This window comes from Eptesicus fuscus, chromosome 3 (assembly GCF_027574615.1).
Source record: "Eptesicus fuscus isolate TK198812 chromosome 3, DD_ASM_mEF_20220401, whole genome shotgun sequence".
Classification (NCBI taxonomy): domain Eukaryota; kingdom Metazoa; phylum Chordata; class Mammalia; order Chiroptera; family Vespertilionidae; genus Eptesicus; species Eptesicus fuscus.
Window position 1 is genome coordinate 91,774,292 of NC_072475.1, and position 21,725 is coordinate 91,796,016.

At 42.2% G+C, this 21,725-nt stretch overlaps 1 pseudogene; it reads left to right on the plus strand.

The window, feature by feature from the left end:
* LOC103296705 (protein SET-like) overlaps positions 1-8,831 on the plus strand; it is a 53,115-nt pseudogene extending 44,284 nt beyond the window's left edge.
* The last annotated feature ends 12,894 nt before the right edge of the window (positions 8,832-21,725 follow it).

Genomic DNA, 21,725 nt, shown 5'->3' on the forward strand with positions numbered 1-21,725 from the left:
TGATATAATGTGCCACCTTCTACCAGAAGCAAAGATGCAATGCCTTAATCAGTCCATAAGGGAGTACAGTGTAGGATCCCAGGGGAATTGTCCTCAGCACCTTGGGATGCATGTTGTTTCTATAGACTCATTTTAAGAGAGTACTCTTGGGAGAGCTATTCCAAATGAGAGAACACATTTCCTTTAGGATGTGGTGACATTTGAGGAGCATAAAATAATATACTGCCTTAATACATTGTGCTTTCATTTTCTCCTTTTATTAATTTCAGATCGGATTTTTGTTCCTGAAGGAGCAACACATTGAGAATTATCTTTTATTAATATCTTAGTTTAAATGGTTCACCAGTTCATTACCAATGGAAGAATAATGGAAAGGAGGTTTCTTTCCACTGGGTAGATTGGAAATGAAGATACAGATATAGCCTGAGAGGAAGATAACTTCGAATTTGGAGAGAGCATAAAAGACAGCATTGTGTTTGAGAGCAGTGAAGATAAACACTATTGCCCTGCTGGCCTAGCTCAGTGGTTGAGGATGGACCTATGAACCAGGAGGTCACGGTTCAATTCCTTGTCAGGGCATATGCCTGGTTGCAGGCTTGATCCCCAGCAGGGTGCAAGCAGGAAGCAGCCAATCAATGATTCTCTTGATGTATCTATCTCTCTTTCCCCTCTCCCTTCCTCTCTGAAATCAATATATATATATATATATATATATATATATATATATATATATATATGATAAACATTATTGAGTAGGCGATGGATTATAAAGAAGGAGGGAAACATAGGTTTGAGGGGCTGCTAAAAGAATTTCTGTAGGACTGCTCTTATAAAGGGACATACAAGCATACTTCAAAGATAGCCCTGGTGCTGTTACAATCGACCTCGATAAAGTGAATGATGCAATAAAGTGAGTCGTATTCTTTTGCTGATGGAAGGTCTTGCCTTCAATTTGAAAAAAATCCCACATCTGTGAAACACAATAAAATGAAGCACAGTACAAGATACGCCTGTACACGAAAAACTGTGTTTTTTTAATGCATGCTTTGGATATCACTGAGACAAATCTGACTAATATAACCATTACTAAGAGACGCAATGCATGAATTCGTGCACGGGTGGGGTCCGGCCGGCCTGCCCCGATGGAGACCTATGGGGCAGGCCGGCATGGGGGAGAGGATGTGGGAGGTGGGCCAGCGGAGGGGAAGTGAAGGGGAGAAGACGCGGGAGGTAGTCCAGCCCCACCCCTGATTTGGGTGGGGGGGGGCCAATTGGGGGCAGGGCCAGCTGGGGGGGAGGGGCCTGGAGAAGACCCACTGAGCTGGAGCTGAGCATGGGCCCCAGGCTTCCCAGGGAGGACAGCCTCATCAAGGAAACAGAAACCACCAGATGGCTCTGCAAACAGGCCCTGAGCTCCCTTTGGACAGGCAACTCAGAGCTGGTGTCTCTGTATATTAGACACAGCCCAGCACTCGAATTTGTCTGTTGGTCAAATCCATTGCATTAAAAATCTTGTTCCCCTTCTTCTCTTTGGGCCCTTACAACAAATACAGGCCAATTGGAAGATGTGGGCCCCAGTGGTAGAGCCAGGCCCCACAATCACCTGGAATTTAGGCCTAAGACAACTGGGTAGCAATCTCCATGGAACAGAACACACTGCTTTAAGTCTTAATTCTCCCCTAAAATGTGCCCAGCTGCTCCTCTTTAGCCGGCATAGACTGAACTAAGGAACCAAAGACCGAGTTTCCTTTAAGGTGGGATCCACCGGGAGCCGGCTGGTGGCAAGGCCCCTCACAGGTGGCTGCCTTCCCCCCAAGCTCGGTGTGCTCTGAGCCGGTCTGTTTCTTGTGGTGCTGGGTCCTGGGCTGCTTGGTTGGGTGACAGGTCCACAGGGTTTCTCTCCACTGCCTTCCTGGCCTCCCAAGCAGTACCTGAGAGCAGTATCCTCAGGCCCAGCGCGCCAGGCAACTATTGCGAGAGCCGGGACTCGGAGAGTGAAGGACCTGGACCCGCAGGTGGCCAGTCCATGCCCCCCACCCCACTTCTCAGTCTCGTTTGTGTGGATCGGCTGCTGCCTGAGACTGGCACCATGTAGGGAGGGTCACAGTGGGAAGAGGGGCACCCTGATCTTCCAGCCTTGGCGGTGATCATCTCAGTGCCCAGCTGATTGAATTCATCCCACAGAGCCTTCATTTCAAGCTGCAGGCTCACGCTGGCCACCTTCGCTTTCTTTACTGGCGCCTTGGTGGCTTCCACACAACTGGCCCCAGGGCCATCGGGCTCAGCAGTGGTGCTGGTGGTGGCCCCTGTGGCTGGTGCGTCATAGTGACCGGTCATTCTGTCATAAGAGTCACTGGGCTTTTATATATATAGATACCCCATGCTTTGTCCCTGATAAGCTATACGCTTTATATTTGGCATTTTTCAAGTGGATATGATGCCATCCTTCTGGTACCAGATTGGCTAATCAAACAGGTATGAAAGCATTGGTTATAAATACAGGCTAGAACAAAAGTAGATTTATAGTCATTTGTATGGAAAATAATACAATATTCCTACCTAATAAAACAGTAATATGCAAATCGACCGCACCTTCGCTATGCCCGAATCACGCCAACCAGTCAATCAGAGCCAGCCAAGCCACGCCAACCAGCCAATCAGAGCGAGTATGCAAATAAATCAAACCAAGATGGCAGTTAATTTGCATACATAGGCGCCCTGAGCTGACCCCCTGCGACGGATTGCAGGGAGCCGGAGCAGACACCCAGCTCCCGGCTTTCGATGGATGGTGGGCATGGTGGACACCCAGCTCCTCACTCTGATTGGATGGTGGGCGTGGTGAGCGGACCCCCTGCCATCGAAAGCAGGGAGCTGGGTGTCTGCTCTGGCACCAGGCTTTTGGCCTGGTGCACGAGCGGAGCCCCTGCCATCTATTGCAGGGAGCTGGGGGTTTCTTCGGCCTGGTACACCAGTGGACCCCCTGCGATTGATCACCTGGGCAGGGAGCTGGGTGTCCACTGTGGCCTGGTGCCGGAGCAGACCCCCTGCAATTGATCCCAGAGAGCTGGGGGTTGCTTTGGCCTGGTACACCAGCGGACCCCCTGCGATTGATCACCTGGGCAGGGAGCTGGGGGTCTGCTTTTGGCCGGGCAGGAGCGGACCCCCTGTGATTGATTGTAGGGAGCTGGGGTCCGCCCCTGTCCAAGAGGCTTTCAATCTGGGCAGGCCTGGGCAGGGGCTGAGCCGGTGATCAGAGGGAGCTGGAGAGGCCTTCCCAGGCCAAAAGCTTGGGCCAGAGGCTTTAGGCCTGGGCAGGGCCCAGCCCTCCATTGGTGTGAACTATAGAGGAAACACCTTTTCTGACTGCACATTGGCTAAGCTTCCTGTATGCCATTCTTTATAACTTGGGTAATAAGAATCCAAAAAGGTGATCTAGGGTTTTTCCACCACACATCTGGAGAAAAAAATGAAGGTCCGCTGCTGGAAGGCCAAGAAATGTCATATCCTGCCCTAGCCGGTTTGACTCAGTGGATAATGCCTCAGCCTGCAGATAGCAGGGTCTGGGTTTGATTCTGATCCAAGGCATGTACCTAGGTTGTAGGCTCCTCCCTGGCCAGGGCTCAGATCAGGGCTCATGCAGGAGGCAACCAATCAAAGTGTTTCTCTCTGTCTTTCCCTTTCTCTTCCACATTCTCTAAAAGTCAATGGAAACATACCCTCAGGTGAGGATAAAAAATAAATAAAGAAATCCATATCCTATGAAAGACATATCTTGAAAATGCCTAAAGAAAGTTGTAATTTTTTCTTGGTGAAGGGACTGGAGTCCGTGTTGATGAAAACACCTTGGTGGCTGCGGTGACTGACAGTGGCTGCAGCAGCGGAGTGATGGGGCTGGTGCCTTCCCCTGATCAGCCCCGTTGCCTCCCACAGAGGGAGGCCAGACTGCGACTTAGGCCCGCTCCTTGTGGGATGTGGGCCTAAGCCATCAGTAGGACATCCCCTGAGGGCTCCCAGTATGTGAGAGGGGGCAGGTTGGGCTGAGGGACCCCCAACCCCCCAGTGCACGAATTTCGTGCACCGGGCCCCTAGTTAGTAAATAATAGTACAATATTAAACTGTGTTTCCAATACTCACAACTGTAAAACTCCTTTTGCCTCACCCAGTACTCACTGTTTTATTGCCTGATTCTTACCCTTCCTTACAAGAATTTCAGCATGTTAGTCTAGAAATGTCAGTCCTCTATTTTTCTGATGCTTGAAGAAATGCTTTGTGATAATGCCATGAAATGAGCGTTTGACACAGGGAAATCTGTAAATCAACTTTTCACATTAGTTACTGTTACAGTGATTCACTCCAGGGGTGCCATTTTAAGGCCAAACTGTACGTAACTATTACTCAGTAGCAAAACACAAGAGAAAATAATGCTGAGTCTGGAAAACAAGAGTTCATTTTGTGAATCCTGGAGAGGAAGATTCCACAGAACAGAGAATCTGAAAACAGTTTTTCTCTCTAGGAGAGTCTCTTGCTGCAGTGTACTGCACATCTGAGACACACACATACTGATAGAATTTGGTGTGAAAATCAGCAGTTATGAGAGGGCTCTAAATGCTGCTTCTACAACCCACACTGCTATATTCTCCCTTCATCCCTGATTTGAAGCAGTAGGTCTTCCCCTGAGCATCACTTTTTTCATTTCATTTTTTTCTTTTAAATTTTTATTTTGCTTTCATTAAATTCTGCAGGGATGGTAACTGACAGAAAGCAAAAAGACACAGTGATAAAAAAGGCAGTGTGCTAGTTTAATTGTGTGCCTCAAAGTCGTATTCCAATATTATCATCAGTTCTGTCACAGTCTGTCCTGCATTTCAGATGAAATCTAAGAGGATAAGCAATTTAAAATAAGTTTTATGTGCTGCTTGTGAGAGCAGACAGATCATTGCATCCATCAAATCCCTGTTTACCTCAATAGAGACTGGCATGATCTTAAGCTAGCAAAAACTGCTCTTGGTTTGTTGCTATTAGTATTCTTGGCTGCTTCACGGTCCAAGGCCAGCAGCAGGAGATCACTTAGGCGTCCATCACCCATAGTGGTTCTTACAAAATATAATCCCTAATTCACTTCAGCACAAAGAAGTGTCTTTCATTCTGAAGTGCAGAAACTGGTAAAGAGAACACAATGCTGTTATTGACAGTGTGGCTGATAAGCTCTTGATAATTTGGTAGAGGGCTCAGGGTGCTTTCACTGTTCAATTAGAATTCTTTAAAAGTTATGGATGTTTTGACTGCTTTAGTGACTAGGTTCAAGAAGATTGTTACAGAACAGGGTATCAAATAATGACAAAAGGGCAGAAGTAAATTTCCAACTATATGGCAACAGGTTGATTGGAACGTGGACTTTATGGGATGCAAATATGATTACCTTCAACTGTTCATAAAAAAAATACAAAGTTCTTTCATGCACAATACAGCTCCATCTACATGTTGTTATGTGTGGATGCAATTTAATTCCTATCATATCTTTGTAGCAATGCAAACAAATAAAAATAAAAAACTTGCACCCTAGACTAAGCAATCTGAGAAACCTACAAATTGCTCTTTTAAGAATCATTGACTTCTTTTTGAATGATTTTATCATGCACAACAGAATAGATGTTATCATTCATATTGTCATATGAATTGATTTCTTAATTTTGCTTTCTCATGATGATAATAAAATAGTCTCTAATATTAATGGTAAGTTTAGGATATGTTATATTTACTCCATTATTTTTAATTTTCTCAACTGGTAATAAAAATTAATTCAAATTTCTAGTGTTCAAATATTGCATTTTTAAAAGTTTATTTAAAGTATTTGTTAAAATTCATCTTTAATTTAACTATTAATGAATCACAGCCTTTTGGTTCAGTTAGGTTTTTAAAAAAATATATATTTTGTTGATTTTTTACAGAGAGGAAGGGATAGGGATAGAGAGTTAGAAACATCAATGAGAGAGAAACATCTATCAGCTGCCTCCTGAACACCTCCTACTGGGGATGTGCCCTGCAACCAAGGTACATGCCCTTGACCAGAATCGTACCTGGGACCTTTCAGTCCACAGGCCTACCCTCTATCCACTGAGCCAAACCAGTTAGGGCTGGTTCAGTTAGTTTAAGGCTGATTGGATGTCTTCAAATGATGTTTCTCAACAACTCCTGTAGGAAAGATAAATCCATTTTCTATAGAGGAATGTGCCCCCAAAAACGTATACATATTTTAACAGCTAATAGCTCAATTTTTCAAATGAAATGTGTTTTAGTAAACAATCCTATCTAATAAAGAGGAGATATGCTAATTGACTCTCATGCCATCACAAAGACGGGGGTGCCCACAGCCAATAAGGAGGGAATAGGCTAATTGATTGCCCCACCCTCAAAGATGGCAACACCCACAGCCAATAAGGAGGGAATATGCTAATTGACTGCCATGCTTTCAAAGATGGCGGCACCCACAGCTACAATATAGTGGCACCCAGTCCCTTCAGCCCCGCCAGGGTGACAGGCACACGGCAAGGCCGGGCCTGCTCCCAGGCAGGCCCAGCCACTCTGCGCACCTGCCTCTGGAGTTCCCCAGTTCCCTCAGACCCCAGCCACCCAGGGCCGGCCCTAGGTGCAGGCAAGCCTCAGATGACAGCTGCCCAGCCACCCAGGGCCACCTGAGGCTCAGGTAACCAGGGCCGGCAGAGGCTTGAGCTGCTGGCAGTGGCAGCAGCAGAGGTGTGATGGGGGGTCGCCTTACCCTTATCGCCCGGTCACCTCCCGGACTGCGCGAAGGGGCAGGCCAGGCTAAGGGACTCCCACTCCAGTGCGTGAATTTTCATGCACCAGGCTTCTAGTGCCTTTATAATTATTCAAAGTGTGTTTATACATTTTGGGGGGGACACCCTATATATACTAGAGTTAAGACAAAAATTAAAGTTACTCTATTTTTGCATCATAATTATCTCAAAGTTATGCTGAAATATAGATTCATATAAATTCATACCATACTCCTCGTTTTTATCAAAACTAAGAACAATGATAGTTATTATCAAAATCATTGCTAAAATTAGTGTAAAATGCTTGGCTGATGTTTCTTTAACATATTTTGAATGTATTTATTACTAATCTCATTAAGGCAATGGAATTTGAATTGACCATATGTGGTCATATCTTGGAGAGAAATTATTTAACTTTTCAGCATATTAAGACAAATTATGATCTTCAATGGAACATGAAATAAAAAACAAATTCAACTATTAAGATAATGTTTACAACACCATCTGAAATGTTTGCTTATTTCCTCAACCAATAGCAAATGTGTTACCCGCAATGTCTTTTCCTTCTCTCCAAGTTTCTGAGGAGAGATGCAGCCAGGTGCTATTGTTATCAAGCTGAGCCTTTTTAAAGAAACTTTCCTCTATGTGTCCTGGCTTTAAAGTCATAAGTGTAAATGTGGATGACTTTTTATATGACAGAACCTTTTGTATATCAGATATCATCAGATTTATCTTCAATAAACTAAATGAATGCTGTTTTATTGACATAAGATAAATCACCAGAATATTCTTTGAATTATATGATAGTTTATAGAATGTGGACAGGTGATCATCAAGTCAGAATAGAATATCTCTGACAAGCACACACACACAGAATACCAAAAAAATAGTTAAGTTTATTGCTTTATAATGCTTGATAGTTTATGTAATCGATGTCCATTAGGAAACAAAGCCAATAGAGTCAATTTAATTTTTATTTTTATTTTTATATGGTACCTAAACATTTGGGGATCTCAGATCACTTAAAAATATATATTTTTTTTCCTGAAAAAGCATCCAGGTCTTTTTGGCATTTGATCCTGAAAGTGCTCTAAAAAGTAAAAATTACTTTTCTGAGTGCTCAGCGCACCTTCGGGCCTGGTGACTTCCCAGCGTTCAGATACTTGGAAAACCGAAACCGCCTCCAGCCCTGAAGCCGGAGAAGAAGCCGACCCCTCAGGATGTGCCAAAGGGAGAAGAAGAACAGCAAAAAGCGATTGAACATATTGATGAAGTACAAAATGAAAGAGACAGACTTAATGAACAAGCCAGTGAGGAGTTTTTGAAAGTAGAACAGAAATATAACAAACTCCGCCAACCCTTTTTTCAGAAGAGGTCAGAATTGATCTCCAAAATCCCAAATTTTTGGGTAATGACATTTACCAACCATCCACAAGTGTCTTCACTGCTTGGGGAAGAGGATGAAGAGGCACGGCATTATTTGACAAGAGTTGAAATGACAGAATTCGAAGATATTAAATCAGGTTACACAATAGATTTTTATTTTGATTAAAATTCTGACTTTGAAAATAAAGTTCTCTCCAAAGTTTCATCTGAATGAGAGTGGTGATCCATCTTCAAAGTCCACTGAAATCAAATGGAAATCTGGAAAGGATTTGATGAAACGTCCAAGTCAAACACAGAATTCAGCCAGCAGGAGGAACCAGAAAGCTTCTTTACCTGGTTTACTGACCATTCTGATGCAGGTGCAGATAAGTTAGAAGTCATCAAAGATGACATTTGGCCAAATCCATTACAGTACTACTTGGTTCCTGACATGGATGATGAAGAAGGGGAAGGAGAAGAAGATGATGATGATGAAGAAAAAGAAGGGTTGGAAAATATTGATGAAGAGGGGATGGAGGATGAAGGTGAAGAAGATGATGATGAGGGGCAAGAAGGAGAGGAGGGTGAAGGAGAAGATGACTAATGAACACTGATGGATTCCAACCTTTTTTAATTTTCTCCAGTTCCTGGGAGCAATTTGCAGTCTTTTATTTTTTTTTCTCCCCCCCCCCTCATCTTGTGCTCAGTCGCCCTGTTTTTGAGGTCTCTTTTTTCTCCTTTACACCATGGTTCTCACCTTATTTGGGGGGATGTACCTTGAGCAGAATACAGTGGGAAAAGAATATTTGCCCCTTTCTGTTCCAAATTCATTTTTATCCCTTCCTGTTTCAAGAAAAACTTAATGGAATCAACACCACCGTGCTCTGTGGGAACAAAGAAAAACCTTCTGCTCCCTTAGCTCTGCTGGGAGCTGGAGGTTGCTAGGCCCCAGTGTAGTAGTGCATAGAATTCTAGCTTTTTCCCTCCTTTCTCTGTATGTTGGGCTCAGAGATTACACTGTGTCTCTATGTGAATATGGACAGTTAGCATTTACCAACATGTACCTATCTACTTTCTCTTGTTTAAAAAAAGAAAAGAAAAAAAACTTTTAAGAAAAAAGGGGGGGGGGATTTATAGAAGGTCACCAAAGGGTGGGTTTGAGATGTTTGGGTGGGTTAAGTGGGCATTTTGACAACATGGCTTCTCCTTTGGCATGTCTAATTGTGATGTTTAATGGACATCCTTGCAGTCTAAGATGACACTTTTAAAATAAAATTCTCTCCTAATGATGACTTGAGCCTGCCAGTCGATGAGAGAATCAGCAGAACCTGTAGGATCTTATTCAGAATTGACATTTCTCTATTGTAATTTTGTTTCTGTTTATTTTTAAATTTTCTTTTTGTTTCACTGGAAAGGAAATATGATGCTCAGTTTTAAATGTTAAAAGTGTACAAGTTGCTTTGTTACAATAAAACTAAATGTGTACACACACACACACACACACACAAACACACACACACACACACAAATAAAAATTCCTATTCTGAGAAGTACCCAAAATTGCTGTGCTGATCCCAGGAAAATAATGTGCTATTCCATAAAATGTTTAAAAACTTACTAAGGGCATATGAAAAAGAAAAGCAAATTTCATGTAGCTCATTATTTGTGGTAAGATTATTTATATAAAATATAATTACTAAGTTAGACCATATCTTGCCTATTCTTGGAGTATATTACTTTTCTTCCAATTGTCTTTTATAAAATCTATAGAAAATAATTCTTAAATATGAAATTCCTGCTCATGTGTAAAATTCCCAAATGGAACAGACCCTCATTCCTCAAACCATCATGTGTTTAAGTTGAAATAAATCTTCCACCCAAAAATTATTTGTGAAAAAGACAATAGCACATACGCAGAAGGAGAGTAGAGGGGGAACGTGAATGTCAGAGGGATGGACCCAGAAAGAGGTACCTGAGTTGTCATAGGATTCAGAACAAAGTGAATAGGTGCCATTGAGTGTAAGTGTGAAATAAATATTTAGGGGAAGTAGGGAGTAAAACTTAGCTAGAAAAATAAAGGGGACAAGAGACAGGAGTGCTACTATTAATTACAAATTTCAAGTCATTTTTTTAAGCCATGTTTACCTAGTTGCATAGAATTTATCATTGGGCCTGGGCTGACTTAACAAATAAGATACTTTTTCTTTCCTCCCATTTTATTCTAGTGCTAAAATCATATTCTTGTCAAAGTGTCGAAGTTTCAACGTGATAGTACTATATAAATTTTAAACAGCTAATAAATATTAATCAATGTGATGCATTTTATACAACTATCATCTGGACATTTCAAAACATTTTGTAAACAGTTCTTACAAAGCACCTTTAATTAATATTGGTGCCAGGAATGACCAGACTAAATATTTATTGAGGGGCATCAGTGTGAAACATTTCATAGACATTAATTTGACATAATAAAGCACACAAGACAATAAACACGTGAAAATAAGTGACTTACCCAGGAGGGGCTTATCTGGCATTCACTCCATTTTATATTGTCATGGACTATGAACTCCTCCAAAGACTTTGGGTTTTGAGAAGAGAAACTGACATGTTTAAATAAGAGTGAATGTTAAAAATAGATGATAAAGAGGAAATGACTGTGACTGACATTTCAGGAGGAGTCTTTAAAAAGTCAAAGGAATTGCATGGAATCAGACCTGAGGGAAACATTATAAAGTGATCAAGCTCTTTCTAGAAAGCATTAATAATTCCAAAAGATAGTTTCTGTCTCTGTACTTCTTTCCTTCTTAAAGTCCAAATTTTTGGATTATCAGTGAAGCATGTTTTCAATTTATATATATATATATATATATATATATATATATATATATATCTTATCTAATAAAACAGTAATATGCAAATTGACCGCACCTCCGCTACACCCATAAGCCACGCCCACCAGCCACGCCCACCAGCCAATCAGAAGCAAATATACGTTAAACCAGCAAAGATGGCGGGGGGAGAGGGGAGCACCCATGCCAGTGAGATCCAAGCCATGATGGTGGACTGGGGCAGGCGGTTAGCGCTGGCAGCCGGCTGACCAGGTCTGCCATCACCAATCGCAGACCGGGGCAGCCGCCTGCACAGGTCCGCCATGACCGATCGCAGACCGGGGCAGCCGCCTGCACAGGTCCGCCATCACCAATCGCAGACCCGGGCAAGCGGCGTGGGTTGAAGCCCGCAGCTGGCTGCCCCGGTCCGCCATGACCGATCGCGGACGGGGCAGCCGCCTGCACAGGTCCACCATGACCGATCGCAGACCAGGGCAGGCGGCGTGGGTTGAAGCCCGCAGCCGGCTGCCCCGGTCCGCCATCACCAATCGCGGACCAGGGCAGGTGGTGTGGGTTAAGGCCTGCAGCGGCCTGCCCAGGTCCACGATCAGGGATCACGGACCAGGGCAGCTGCCTGCCCAGGTCCATCACCGATCATGGACCAGGGCAGGCAGCGTGGGTTAATGCTCGCAGCCGGCTGGCCAGGTCCGCCATCACCGATCTCCGACCAGGGCAGGGTTAAGGCCTGCAGCCGCCTGCCCAGGTCCACGATCAGGGATCACGGACCAGGGCAGCTGCCTGCCCAGGTCCATCACCGATCTCGGACCAGGGCAGGCGGTGTGGGTTAGCGCCCGCAGCTGCCTGACCAGGTCTGGGATAAGGGCTTCAAGTCAGCCATCGCCAGTGGCAGCTGACTCAAAGCCCCTATCAGGGATCATGGACCAGGGCAGGCAGCGTGGGTTAATGCCTGCAGCAGGCTGCCCAGGTCCCCGATCACGGATCCAGGTGGCGTCGGTTAGCACCTATTGGGGACCTGGAGTCTAGCATAATGAAAAGAATAGTCAGCAAAAGCAGGAGACAAGGTTTCATAAGTTCTCCCCCAGGTCACCACTGTTCTCTTATACATTTTAATTATCCCAGACTTTGCATGATGGGATTTGATTTGAATTATGCCTGATAGAGATTACATGGCATGAATTGTAGGCTCATTCTTTCTTTTTGTGGTTGCCTGACTGAGAAAGGCCTTGGAATGAGAGAAGGCACTTTTATTCTCCTTTTTCATTCTTTAGAGGCTGAGGAATTACAGTTATATGAAGAACTTAGTGAGAGAATGAAAGTCTCATGCTGTATTTTTCTGTAAGTTTTATCATGTGGACTATCAAAAACTTGGTGGGATCCTTTTCAAGAGGTGTTACAAAAATTATGTTGGAATTAACATTCAAGAGTAAAAGGAGAGAAGTGAGTGGTGGGTAAAGGAAAGAACTTTGTCCTAGAAACCAAATAGAAGCCACATAAACCTTCAGATTCTTACTCATTGTGCTTTGGAGATATTAAAGGATAATTTTTTAAAAAGTTAAAATCATGACTTATAATCTGTATAGATAAAAGGCTAAGTGACCGACATTTGTCCATCCGTCCGACCAACTGGTACATATGACGCACTGGAAATATAAAAATAAACTTTGACTCGCACACGTGCCATACATATAAAGCTCTCGCTGGCACTAATTTGAATGTTGCATTTGGTGGGAAAGTTCTTTTCAGAGGGGATTTTTGTGTTGCCATGCTATACGATTGGCCATAGTACAAATAAGTTTTAAAGTACTGTAGTGTTTGGGGATGTTTCAGACAGTTGTCTCTTAAAACAAATATGAGATCAGAGGATTCTGCTTATAGTGAATGGTTAGTAAAACTTGGAGATGGCAAACTTGATAGCAATTTTCATTTAGGAATGGATATTATTGAAATTCCCCATGAAATGATTTTTAATGGATCTATTATTTAAGCCATCTTTGGAAATAGTATATCTATAGATAATATTAAAAATATATCTAAACATGCAATTCTTTGTTCAAAAAATGAGCACGTTCAAAAATTAAATGAAGAAATTTTGGATATACTTGATGGAGATTTTCACGCCTATTTGAGTGGTGATTCCATTGACTCAACAGATGATGCTGAAAAGGAAAATTTTCCTATTGAATTTCTTAATAGTATTACTCCTGGAATGCCGTGTCATAAATTAAAATTGAAAGTGGGTGCAATCATCATGCTATTGAGAAATCTTAACAGTAAATGGGGTCTTTGTAATGGTACCAGATTTATTATCAAAAGATTGCAACCTAACATTATCAAAGCTGAAATATTAACAGGATCTGCAGAGGGAGAGATTGTTCTGATTCCAAGAATTGATTTGTCCCCATCTGACACTGGCCACCCATTTAAATTAATTCGAAGATATTTTCCTGTTATGCCAGCATTTGTGATGACTATTAATAAATCACAAGGACAAACTCTAGACAGAGTAGGGATATTCCTACCTGAACCCATTTTTGGACATGGTCAGTTATATGTTGCTTTCTCTCTCGCTTTTTTTAAAAGCATTTTTAAAAAATATTTTATTGATTTTTTTAACAGAGAAGAAGGGAGAGGGATAGATAGTTAGGAACATCGATGAGAGAGAAATATCGATCAGCTGCCTCCTGCACACCTCCTAAGGGGGATGTGCCCGCAACCAAGGTACATGCCCTTGACCAAAATCGAATCTGGAATCTTTCAGTCCACAGGGCGATGCTCTATCCACTGAGCCAAACCAGTTACGGCTGTTGCTTTCTCTTGAGTTCAAAGAGCATGTTACGTTAAAGTTAAAGCTGTAAATACTTTATCTCAAGGGAAATTAGTCAAGCACTCTGAAAGTGTTTTTACTCTTAATGTGGTATACAGGAAGATATTAGAATAAGTTTAATCACTTTATCAATAATTATTTGCATCAATGTTGTTTTTATATTACGAGTTTGTTATTGTTATATCAGTTTGTTATTGTTTACTTATTAATAAATTTATGTATTATTTTCATATACATTGTACTCATTTCCTTTTATCTCTCACACTTTTATTATAGAGAAAGGGCAAATAGCAATATTAAAATATTTCATCTAATTAATTCCCTTTCAATGTGCATGAATTTCGTGCACCGGGCTACTAGTATATATATATATACATGTATACACACACACACACACACATATATATATATATATATATATATATATATATATATATACACACACTAGAGGCCCGGTGCACAAAGTTTGTGCAGGGGGGGCGGTCCCTCAACCCTGCCTGCACCCTCTCCAATCCAGGACCCCTTGAGGGATGTCTGACTGCCAGTTTAGGCCCAATCCAGTCAGACATCCCTCTCGCAATCCAGGACCGCTGGCTCCTAACTGCTCACCTGCCTGCCTGCCTGATCACCCCTAACCATTCTATCTGCCTGCCTGATCACCCCTAACCCTTCTGCCTGCCTTATTTCCCCTATCTGCCTGCCTGATCACCCCTAACTTGCCTCTGCCTCAGCCCCTACAACTATGGCTTTGTCTGGAATGACATTCGGAATGACATCTGGAGGGTCATTCAGCTGTCCAGTCTAATTAGCATATTATGCTTTTATTATTTTATGTATATATTCAAATTAACTTGTCATGTTTTCCCCTCCAGAATATTCGACTAAAATGTACCCCATACTCCATAAAAGACTTGTGCTCTGTAAAAGAATTATGCCAAGGCTTGAATGTCAAAATGGAGAATTTCCTTATTAGTTGTTTCTCTCTTCTGAAACATTATATAGTTTTTATGCTGGTATTACTATTTTTAAAACAATCTACTTTAAGATTAATCCATCCCTTTGCCCAGTTCCCCATATCCTGAATTATAAAACTCTGGGAAGAATTTAGTATAGCCAGTCCCAAACTCACCAAACCCTTGTGCATAAAAATTTTTGATGCAAGCTAATTGTTGGAAACACATATAGCATTTTTTTCTAAAGGAAATATATTCTGCATATTGCCCCTTCTCTCAAATCAGACAGAAGAAATCCTTTAGTTAATAATGCCACTAAAACAGAATAAAACTATCATTTAAAGCTGTTAAAATTTAAACATTAGTCTCTATGAAAAATCATTCCCAGTACTTTTCAGTTTAAGACATAGCATTATGAATAATATTTACCTTTCTCTTACAAATTTATCTTCTTTACTATATCCTAGAAAAGGAAGAGTGTCCTTGAAGATCCTGAAATGTAGAGTGTATGGTCCACTTGCAGAAAATCTGGAGAAGGAAAATGGATTTCTGTTAGCCAATTTGGCCATAGATAGCATGCATTTAGAATAGTGTGAAGGTGAGATCTACATAGTATTTATTTACTTCTTCTTTAGGAATATATGCATTTTCATTTCTTATATTGTTAGATGTGGTGAATTGTGGTCCATTATCAATGAGTATTTATGAGCTCATGTTGAATAGAAATAATCCTATCTAATAAAGAGGGAATATGCTAATTGATTCTCACACTGTCACAAAAATGGTGGTGCCCACAGCCAATAAGGAGGGACTATGCTAATTGACTCCACCACTCTCAAAGATGGTGGCATCCACAGCCAATAAGGAGGGAATCTGCTAATTGACTGACCTACCCTCAAGGATGGCAGTGCCCACAGCCAATAAGGAGGGACTATGCTAATTAACTGCTACACCCTCAAAGATTGTGGCGCCCACAGCCACAAGATGGCGGCACTCAGTCCCCTCAGCCCTGCTGGGGCAGCAGGTGTGTGGCAAGGCCGGACCCACCCCCAGGCAGGCCTGGCTGCTCTGCACGCCTGCCTCCAGAGTCCCCCAGTCTCCTCAGCCCCCCAGCCTCCCAGGGCTGGCCCAAGGCACAGGCAAGCCTTAGATGTCAGCTGCCTAGCCACCCAGGGCCAGTCCTAGGTGCAGGTAACAAGGGCCAGCTGATGCTTGCGCTGCCAGCAGTGGCAGCAGCAGAGGTGTGATGGGGTGTCGTCTTCCCCTAATTGGCAGGTCACCTCCTGCTCCTGAGGGCTCCCAGACTGTGAGAGGGGGCAGGTCGGGCTGAGGGACTCCCCCTCCAGTGCATGAATTTTCATGCACCGGGCCTCTAGTTGGGTAATATAGGGGAAAAAAGAAACCAAGAAAGATTTATATCTAATTCCTAAGAGCAGACACTACCAGTATATATAAGAGTCATTTTAAAAGGACATTTAATTAGGCTCTAGTTGGGTAGTTTAGTTGGTTAGAACATAGTCCCAATATGCCAAGGTTGTGGGTTTGATCTCCAGTCAGGGCACTTACAGGAAGCAACCAATTAATGCATAAATATGTGGAATAAGATATTTCTCTTTCTCTTTCTCTAAAAATCAATTTTATAAAAGTATGTTTAATTATAAGTTTCAAACAACATATTTAGCAAAATAAACTAGAAAACCTCCAGGCAAGAGAGAATTACTTTCAACTGAGATGATCAGAGAAGGTTTCATAGAGAAGGTGAAAGTGTAATTGATATTATTTAAGAAAACATAGAGTGCAATATTTCATACTAATTTTAGACTTGAGTTTCACTATTAAAAAGTTAGCTAAGAAAAAAGAAAAAAAAAGATTAAATAGAACTCAGTAGGAATAAAAGAAAAAAGTGTTTTACTTCTTTTTCTGTTGTTCTGTAACTCCTAAGAGAAAAGTAATCTAGGATAATTAAATAGATTCAAAAGAGAGTTATCCAAACTTTAGCAAAAGTTAACATTCTGAATACAGAAACATGCTGAGTCAATATAACATGCTTTTTACTGTACCAATTAATGGATTTTTAAAAATAAATGAGAACAGTTATTTAGCCTGTTTCCAGTAATGTATAATTGAACCAGAAAGATTAAAGTTCAAGTCATTCTTCAAATTTATTTAGTTAAGAAATAGGCCTATTTAAAAAATTTTACTTGAAAACAGAGGTGGAAAAACTTAGAATATCATGGAAAAAGTAAATAAACACATAAGTATGCACACATACACACACACACATCATGAGATATATAATATATATATAATTTAATAAAATTCATTATTTATTTATTTAAGTTATAAGCTGCTCCATTTAAGTTAAAAGCTACTTTGTTTCAGAAAGGATTAAAAATGACTTTCAAACTTATTTCTAGTATTGAAAGTTTCACTTGTCTTATTTTTATTTTATACCTATAGGCCTGATGCACAAAATTCCTGCAAGGGGCTCAGCTCTCGCAGCCCCGGCTTCGTTTGGAAGGTCGTCTGGACAGTCGGTCTGCTGTTTGGTCTAATTAGCATATTACCTCTTTGTTATATAGGATGAGGTTTTACTCTTGTTACTATCTACATTACTCACTTTGAATGGCTGTGATATGGTAGACAATTAGACATGCACAGAGTAGGATGATAGACCAGATACAGAAGGTCACCCATGGCAAAGAACCTTGGGTGCTTAGCAACAGACAATTGCAGGGTGGGACCTCCCTCCTAGGGGTGACCTTTCTCTCTTAGCATATCACTAGTCATGTGGTTTAACCTCCTGACCTTTAATATCCTTGGACATGCGGTTCAGATGCTCCTCTGGCCTTTCTTCCTCTGGCATGCCGCCAGCCATGCAGTAGACCCCATTAAGGGAGGACCAAGGCGGGGCGGGCAGAGGACAGTCTTATATGACTCTTATATAAGACCTTGCACAGTTCTGACCTGCATCAAATAATCTTAAGAACAAAGCCTTGGGTCTGTTGACCACAGAGACAGAGTTTTGGTCAAATGAGAGATAACATCTAGGCCTCTGTTGCATTTCAGCTCCAGGTCATGAAAAGCAACAAAACTGGACAAAGTGATGCTATTGGTGACATTAGGATCAGCTATAATAACTAATGACCCCCTACCCTGACACCGAACAATCAGTATAGACCATGACTCTAAAAGAACACACCTGGAAAGCTGGTAAATATTCTATTGAGAGCCTCACCTGAGACCTTCAAGACAAAAGAGCCAGTGAGTGCTCACTCTCTCTAGATCACACCTGTGCTTTCCCCACCCCTTTTTTCCCCCAGGCATGCTCTTTCTGGAGCACACAGCACTTTGCCATCATTTCTTCCCCCAGGGCTGGTCTCTTTGCCTTCCTTTTTCCTAAGCTCCAAGGGCCCTTCTTTTGCCTATTGTTTCCTGAGTCCATGCAGCCCAGCTGGCTCACTTCTTTTATGGCTTCTTTACCTCTGTGACTTTCTAAATAAACTTTCACTTGCATTTAAATCTTGGCTCTGAATTTTTTCCTAGCCAAACTCAAGGACCAAGGTCTAACATCTGGTGCCATCTACTATTAACAGCTTTATGATGAATTCCTCTCTCCCTAAACTGCCATTTTTAACAGACCAGCTTCTGTCAAAAGTTTTGCCACATATCACGTCCCGTCTACCTGAAGTTCCACTTTTTGCTCACAAGCTCCTCTCACTACAAATAAACATGCTATACACATTCTGTGTGGTTCTTTGGAATCTGCTCATAATTTCCCTATTAGCAAAACAAACTTTCCAAGTCTAAGTATATTTTCTATGGGAAAACAGATTAAATTCCTAGTTAAATAAAAATAAATTTTCCTAGAGAAACATTTATATAACTTTGCAAAAACTCAAACACACATATATTAACAAGCAGAGCACTGAGTTTATACCCTAAACTATTTATTTAAAATGGTTTCAGAGTTTTCACCCAATGATTGGATCTATATTAGGATCCACTGAGTTTCAATATTACAAGTGCTAGTTTAAACTTAAGCTAAAAACATATCTGTGCTATTGTAAAGGATACAGCATAGTAGTAAATGCCCTCCTAGAACATCTGTATCCAAGGATTCAAACAATATTTTTAGAAAGCCTCCTTTTATCCTACTCTTGGCATTGTTCATCTTGGCATGGTTTAATTCACAGACATTCATCTCTCCACATGGGTATAGGGCAGCCCTGGGAACTCCAAACTTTAGTAAGCTTTTCAGCTTTTAATACCAGGGAAAATATATCATAGATTATAATCCAAGGAAGGACTCTGATTAGAAGGATATTTGAACCATACTGGTGGCCAAGATAATGAAGCTTCTTGAATGCTCAGGCCGAATTAAGTATGCTTTACCAAGGCATTGAAATCAGGGCTTTTGGCATACCTTATCCACATGGGCTTTAAAAGTTGTCAAATCAAGGAACAATAATTATTCATAAAATTGGATTCAGGGTAAACAAAATAACCATGTGCTGTCCAATTTCATAATTTTTAAAAACAAAAAATAAGAGGTTAAGTGATTAATTAAATTATTTATCTCTGCAGAATGGAAGTGCTCTCTACTTTAAATTTAAAGTCTTCACTTCCCACAATCTACATTTTCCACTGAGGTTTCAAAGTCTTCTTCACTGATATATGTGCAGAGTTCATGCTCAGAATATTTTCCCTCTCTCATTTCCCTCTCAATATTTGCAGAAAAAAAAAAGTATTATTTAAGCACATAATGTAAGGAGGGTAGTATAGTACTGAGACGAAGATAATGGAAGATTCTACATTTCTATACAGTCTTTCAAAGGCCTATTTGGGAGAATTTTGATTTTTCCTATTTGTGTTATCATTCAGGATAATGGTCCAGGACTCAGGAGACTTTATTTAAAAAAAAAAGTTTTACGCAAGACATTACATGCTTGATAATTATTAGAGTATCTGGAAGAATAAAAGTATAGTGACTGCCAATGGATTAGTAATTTCAACTATGTACTAATACCTTAGTTTTAACCCAGAGGAGAAGACACAGTTTCTGCCTCTTCAGCTATTTCCACTTGTGAAGTTGATGGCTAGTGATTGGGATCACTCAACTGCCTCAACTGCCTCAAGATTCTATTTAGACTTTGGAGAAAGTCCCCAATACTTATATCTCTGTGACCATTCTAGCTTATAGGATTACAGCAGGAAGATGATCTGTGCTTTAAGTCATTTTCAGGAACTTGAACAAGTGCCTCTCATTGGTGGAATCTAATTTGAATTCATAACTCTAGTTTCAAGAAAATCTGAGGTTTATAATATGTCGCTTTCCAGATTTCATAATACTGAAAGCCTGCTAGGGTTGGATGTCAAGTACCAATAAAAAATTACATCTTATCTAATGAAAGAGTAATATGCAAATTAACCATCACTCTGCTATACCACAAGCCATGCCCACCAGCCAATCAGGAGCGAGTATGCAAATTAACCCAACCAAGATGGCTGTGGCCACTGAGCAAGCAGGAGGGAGGCTTGGGTTTCCCTGGCAAGGCAGGAAGCTATGCTTTACACACACCCTGGCTGGCCTAGGCCTCTACTCAAGGCTACAAAGTTTCAATTATAGAAGATAAATGAATCCCAACAAAAATGGTGGCAGCCATAGAGCTGGAGAGAGCAGGAGGCTTGAGTTGCCCTCAGCAATGGAGGAAGCCAAGTTTTCCGCACACCCTGGCAGGCCTAGGCCTCCACTCAAGGCTACAAAGTTTCAATTATACAAGATAAATAAATCCCAACAAAAATGGAAGCAGCCACGGAGCAAGCAGTATGCTTGGCTCTGCTCAAGGCTACAAAGTTTCAATTATAGAAGATAAATAAATCCCAGATCCCAGGGCCTCCGCTTGGGTCACTGGGGGCATGGCTGGCCTGCAGAGCACCACAGGCCCCTTGCTCAGGCCACCCCACGCCCCAAGCGAACCCCCACCCTGATCTGGGACACCCTTCAGGGCAAACCAGCTGGCCGCCATCCGTGGACCAGGCCTATATCCTATCTAATAAAATAGCAATATGCAAATTGACTGTCACTCCAACACACAAGATCGCTGTCCCCATGTGGTCAAAAATGGCTGCCCCAAGTGGACACAAGATGGCCACCACAAGGTGGCCAGCAGGGGAGGGCAGTTGGGAGGGACCAGGCCTGCGAGGGAAGGAAGTTGTGGGTGATCAGGCCTGCAGGGAAGGGCAGTTAGGGGTGACCAGGCTGGCAGAGGAGGGAAGTTGAGGGCGAATGGGCCTGCAGGGATGGGCAGTTGGGGGGATCCAGGCCTGCAGGGGAGAGCAGTTGGGGGGGACCAGGCTTGCAGGGGAGGGCAGTTAAGGGTGACCAGGCCTTTAGGGGAGGGCAGTTAGGGGCAAACAGGCTGGCAGGGGAGCAGTTAGGCATCAATCAGGCTGTCAGGGGCGTGGTTAAGGTGTGATCAGGCTGGCAGGCAGAAGTGGTTAGGGGCAATCAGGAAGGCAGGCAGGCGAGCAGTTGGGAGCCAGCAGTCCTGGATTGTGAGAGGGATCCCAGATTGGAGATGGTGCAGGCTGGACTGAGGGATACACACCCCCGTGCATGAATTTCATGGACCAGGCCTCTAGTCCTATCTAATAAAAGTGATATGCAAATTGACCGTACCTCCGCTACACCCACAAAGCCACGCCCACCAGACAATCAGGAGAGAATATGCAAATAAACCCATCCAAGATGGCTGCAGTCACAGAGATCAGGAGGGAGGCTTGGGTTTCCCCGGCAATGGCGGAAGCCAAGCTTTCTGCCTGCCCTGGCCGGCACAGGCCTCCACTCAATGCTACAAAGTTTCCATTATAGAAGATAAATAAATCCCCCCAAAAATGTTGGCAGTCACAGAGCTGGAGAGAGCAGGAGGCTTGA